This window comes from Pan troglodytes, chromosome 2 (genome assembly GCF_028858775.2).
Source record: "Pan troglodytes isolate AG18354 chromosome 2, NHGRI_mPanTro3-v2.0_pri, whole genome shotgun sequence".
NCBI classification, from domain to species: Eukaryota; Metazoa; Chordata; class Mammalia; order Primates; family Hominidae; genus Pan; species Pan troglodytes.
Window position 1 is genome coordinate 167,823,846 of NC_086015.1, and position 6,554 is coordinate 167,830,399.

Sequence of the window (6,554 nt, forward strand, 5' to 3'; positions counted from 1 at the left end):
CTCAGAGATAATACCACATATTTACAACAATCTGATATTTGACAAACCTGACAAAAACAAGCAATGGGGAAAGGATTCCCTAATTTAACAAATGGTGTTGGGAAAACTGGCTATCCATGTGCAGAAAACTGAAACTGGACGCCTTCCTTATACCTTATAGAAAAATTAACTCAAGATGGATTAAAGACTTAATTGTAAGATCTAAAACCATAAAAATCCTGGAAGAAAACCTAGGCAATATCATTCAGGATATAGGCATGGGCAAAGACTTCATGAATAAAACACCAAAAGCAATGACAATAAAAGCCAAAATTGACAAATGGGATCTAATTAAACTAAAGAGCTTTTGCACAGCAAAAGAAACTATCACCAGAGTGAATAGGCAACCTACAGAATGGGAAAAAAATTTTGCAATCTATCCATCTGACAAAGAACTAATATCCAGAATCTAAAAGGAACTTAACAAATTTACAAGAAAATATGAACAACCCCATCAAAATGTGGGCAAAGGATATGTACAGACATTTCTCAAAAGAAGACATTTATGCGGCCAGCAAACATATGAAATAAAGGTCATCATCTCTGGTCATTAGAGACATACAAATCAAAACCACAGTGAGATAGCATCTCATGCCAGTTAGAATGGTGATCATTAAAAAGTCAGGAAAAAACAGATGCTGGAGAGGATGTGGAGAAATAGAAATGCTTTTACATTGTTGGTGGGAGTGTAAATTAGTTCAGCCATTGTGGAAGACAGTGTGGCAATGCCTCAAGGATCTAGAACCAGAAATACCCTTTGACTCAGAAATCCCATTACTGGATATATACCCAAAGGATTATAAATGATTCCACTATAAAGACACACACACACATATGTTTATTGTGGCACTGTTTACAATAGCAAAGACTTGAAAACAACCCAAATGCCCATCAAAGATAGACCAGATAAAGAAAATGTAGCACATATAAACCATGGAATACTATTCATCCATAAAAAAGGGTGAGTTCATGTCCTTTTCAGGGACATGGATGAAGCTGGAAACCATCATTCTCAGCAAACTAACACAGGAACAGAAAACCAAACACTGCATGTTCTCCCACATAAGTGGGAATTGAACAATGAGAACAAATGGACAAAGGGAGGGGAACACCACACACCGGGGCCTGTCAGGGGTTGGGGGGCTAGGAGAGGGATAGCATTAAGAGAAATACTTAATGTAGATGATGTGTTGATGGGTGCAGCAAACCACCATGTCATGTGTATACCTATATAACAAGCCTTTATGTTCTGCACATGTATCCCAGAACTTAAAATATATTTAAAAAATTAATTTACTGACCATTTCATATGATTTTATGTTGTTTCTTTAATCAGTTTTGTTTCCTTATTAAATCTTTTGATATTTGCCATCAAATCTATAATGTACATTTTGTACATTTTTAACAAATATAAGCCTACCTTCATATAACAGAATATCAATTTATGTGTAGTGCAGATGCCTTATAGCAGAGTGTGAGGGCTTATTTAATGGGTCAATTTGACTGGGCTAAGGGATGCTCCGATCGCTGGTAAAATGTTGTTTCTTGGTGTGTCTCTGATAGTATTTCCAGAAGAGATTGGTATTTGATTCAGTAGACTGAGTAAAGATCACTCTCACCAATGTAGGTAGGCATTATCCAATTTTTTTCAGGGCCTGAATAGAAAAAAAAATCAAGGGTGAATTTTTTCTCTCTGCTTGAGCTGGCACATTCATTTTCTTTTACCCTTGGAAATCAGGACCTTCAGGTTCTCAGACCTTCAGACTCAGACTGGGACTCACACCATTAACTCCTCTGGTTCTCAAGCCTTTGGTCTTGGACTGAAACTATATCAACAACTTTCTTGGGCCTCCAGCCTGTGGACAACATATCATGAGACTTCTCCATCTTGATAATACATGAGCCAATCCTTCATAATAAATCTATTTCTCTCTCTCTCCCTCTCTCTCTATGTATAGATAGATAGATAGATATGCATATTTTATGGTTTCCCCCATAGAATACCTTCAGTGATACACAGAATATTTTTAATTTCCCCCATCTTTTGTGATACTGCTGTCATTCACTTCATTTTGCCATGTGCTATAATCATTCAGTACACATATTTTATTAGTAAATATTACTTTAAACATATTTTAGATCAATTACAAATAAAACCAATAAATTACATTATTTTACCCGCATTTTTTCTATCACTGATGCTCTTCTTTTTAAATGTAGATCAAAATGACTGATTATACCATTTTACTTCTGCTAGAACAGTGTTTGTTAGCATTTACTGCCAGGCAGGTCTGCTGGTAATTAATTCTCTCAGTTTAATTTGTCTAAGAAAGTCCTTATATCTCCTTCAATTTTTAAGAATAGTTTAGCTTGATATAGAATTCTAGATTGTGTTGTTTCTTCTTTCAAGACTTTAAAAAATTTATTCCACTCACTTTTGGCTTGCACGGCTTCTGACAACAATTGAGGTATAATATGTATGCTTCTTTATCATTAATTAAGTTGTTCTCACCCCTCTGAATTCTTTCAGGATTTTCTCTTTGACTTTATGTTTTTCAGGTTGACTATTATATGCCTAGATTTTTTTTGTTTGTGTGTGTTTGTGTATTTTTTCTTCTCATGTGCTCCACTCTGTTCTCTATTCTTTTTATATTTGAATTGTGCATATGTTACATCATTTGAAATTGTCCTGCATTTCCTGAATGTTCTATTCTGGTACTTTTTTCTCTCTTTTTTCTTTTTTTATTTTTTGTATTTGCAATTCAGTTGGAGAAATTTTGGTTGAACTAAGCTCACCAATTATTTGTTTGACTGTGTTATGTCCAATAATGAGGCCATTGAAAGCCTTCTTCAATCACTTTACTGTGTTTTTCAATTCTTGCGTTTCCTTATGATTTTTTCTTATAGATTCCATTTCTCGGCTTAAATTGCACATCTTGTCTTTTCATCTACTTTTTTCATTGTAGTCCTTAACATGTTCATCATAGCTATTTTATATTCTTTGTCCGATAAGTTTAACATATGTCAGGTTCTGATCATTTCTATATTATAGATAGACTGTGTTTTTGCTGCTTTTTGTCATGTCCTGTATTTTTTTTTTCTTAAAACCTGAATATGTTACATTGGGGACTAAGAACAAACATAAGGTAAAAAGGTCTTTAGCATGAAGATTTACAGTAACCTTAGTAGGAGTCAGGCTGTGTTTAATGTTTCCTATATGTAGTTATAAGGGCTTGAGCTTTCAAATTCCTCTAGTGTCCTTATTTTTGTCTCCTTTCTCCAATTTAGACTTTATTAATCAATTCTACTCGGCAAGAATCTGTGCTTTAGATCATATTTGGCTGGTATTAGACTGGAGCCCAGTTAGTGTGATGTTAAAGTGTGAAGGAAGGGAATATTCTTTCATCTTCTATTTAAATTTCAGTGTTTTATAAGCCTCTGTCTCTGCGCTATGACTGTCACAAATATTTCCTGAGTTGTAAAGCTTTGTTTCTCATGCCCATTAGCTCCTTCCTTAGCTATAACATTCTCAATCTATTTCCTTTAATCCCAAACCTTTTTGACTATGTTTCTCCACTCCCTTAGATGAAATGACATAAATATATGTGACTGGATTGGAAGAATACACCTTCCCCCACTGGGATAAAGCTCTGTAAAATTATTTTTAACCTGGAGTACAAGCCTTTAAAAAAAAACACACACACACAAGTTTTAGGTTTATTTTACAATCACTACTTTCCCCTTATCCCTGACAAAGACATGACATTTTTTGTCAGGTTGAAAAAATGTTAAGTGAAAAATGTTAAGGTTCTTGGAGGTAAAACTCACAAAAGTGAAAGTAACCCTGAAGAGCAGGTACCCCACAAATTTCTCACTCTCACATTAGTTTAAAATCAGCCTCCAATAATTCATCAAAACTATCATTTAAGTGCTCTCTGTACCTTCTGCTCCAGGTGAGTAGATCTTGATTATGTCCCTGTGAGACTTTGTGTCTCCAAATTTTGTAATGCTGGTTTACCTGACAACTTAAACATAATTGATTTTCAATTTATCTCCCTTTCTTGGTTGTAAGGATGGGAATGACAATGTCCAAGTTCTTCGTCTGTCAGAGCTGAAGCTGGACATTCTCTTTAAGTCCAGGTTTTCTTTCAGTTTCTTGGGCTTTGAAATAACATGTAACCATATGCATTTTACATTCATTAAGACTTCCTACTTGTTCAATGTCAAAAAGTTCTGATACTATATAGATGATCATGTTACTAAAGTTAGACCCCGCCATTATTTAATGTGTAGCTCATTTGTCCACAGTAGAGTGTGATCCTCTTCTTTCCCAGCAGGGGACCCTGCATTTTTATTGAAGAAGAAGCTAGTCCACCTTGCCTTCATACTTTCATTTCATCTGTAAGTTAGTAATAAAAAATCATCTACTTCTTTTTAAGATGAATGTCTGTGTATAAAGGGTATTGTTGGAGCTCTAATTCAACTTACTAAAAAAACTGAATGTGACTCTTGAATTCTGCTTTTTTGAAAAAAATAAATATTTAATTTATCCACACCTTGAATTAATTGCTAGTGATTTTGTATGGAAACAGAAAGTTTAAAATTTAAAACATGGCATCTAAATTTAAAAACTACTTTGCAGTTATAAACACCCGACTGAATAATAATAATGGTAGTAACATTAATTTATTCATGAATAAATAATAAATATCAAAATTTACAATTTACTCCCACATAATAAAGAAAATAAAAATTTAATTTAAAAATATTATGAATACAGAAAACATACCTATTCAATTAAGAAAGAAGAGGCCAAGGAGCGGTGGCTCACGCCTGTAATCCCAGCACTTTGGGAGGCCGAGGGGGCAGATCATGAGGTCAAGAGATGGAGACCATCCTGGCTAACACGTTGAAACCCTGTCATTACTAAAAATCCAAAAATTAGCCAGGCGTGGTAGCACACACCTGTAGTCCCAGCTATTCGGGAGGCTGAGCAGGAGAATCGCTTGAACCTGGGAGACGGAGCTTGCATTGAGCCGAGATTGCACCACTGCACTTTGGCCTGGGTGACAGAGTGATACTCTGACTCAAAATAAATAAATAAAATAATAAAATAAATAAAATAAATAAAATATAAAAGACATTCTTATAAGAGAGAACAGAATACCAAGGAGATAAAAATTTATTAGAAATATAACATAAGAAAGCTTTTTGAGATAAAAATGATGAATATTTTTAAATTTATCAAGCTAATTGAGAAATACATTTCAGGCAAAATTATTGAAAAAAGGTATCTACTTTTATATATAGCCAAATTTAATGGTCAAGTTTTAGAATAAAAATACAATCACGGAAGAAAAATCCATTTTTATTTTATGTACAAAATAATGGGTATCCTACTTGCCCTTGTTCTTCTCTCCCAACATGCGAATAACAGACTAAAAGCAATGTTTACTGAGATTTAATAGAGAAAGTTTGGCATTAAGACATTTATATCTTTACTAGATACTAATTCATTTGTGAAGAAACAAAAAAAAAATTGGAGATATTTCAATATGCAGAAAGAGGTGCCACAGAAACTTATGTAATCACTGATAGGTTCTTTCTGCCTACTGCACTGACAAGAATCAGCCCACTGACACCATGGCGTTGCAGTAAAGAAAGAATTTAATTCGAATTTTGTTTAATCAAAAGTAATTTTATCCATGGACTGAATCACAAGGGGCCAGATCCTTCTTTGAAATAAAAAAACCAAAAGACAGAGAAAGAAGGTAAGCTCTGTATATATCTTGCCTATCAATCAACCAAACAGAGATCCCTGCCTTTTATTATTTCTGAGCAATTTTGTAGTTCTGTAAGTTGTAGATTGTTGATAGCAGTGCCAGTTGAATTGTTCTTTCACAAAGATACGCAAATTAATTATTTATATTGAAGGAAATATAATTCCGGACCCTCAACGTAGTTTTGCATTTATTTGTAAATTCATATCAGCAATCTTTACTTCCTGCTCTCTAACCTGTCCCAACTCCTCTCCATGTCTGTGGGTGTAGATGTAAAACTGAACTATCTTTGGAATCCGTTGTAACATCTTGCTGGCTTTCTAAACAATTGTTAAATAAAATCATTGGCAAGTTTTTTTTTTATTTGTATCAGAGCCATAATTATATTTTCATTAAAAATTTACTCTTTTAGAGTTTACTCCTAGGGAGATGTTTCCTATTGAAATAGTAGACAACCAAAGTTATGTATATTTAAAAAGTTTCCCATGAAGCATAGGAATACAAGTATTATATGAGAATAAAACTTATTTATCTTAAAGTACTAGAATTCAAAGGATATAGTATAAAATTGTGGAAAAAGTAAGGAATCTAAGTTCTTTAAACTGAGAAAAGCATTCTTTTATTTCAAAATGGGCTTTTTTATGAACATTAATTAACAATGTTAGTTAATATTATCAGTTGTAGAAAAAACTTCAATGTAGAAAACTCAAACTAACCTCACACAAATAATAAAAA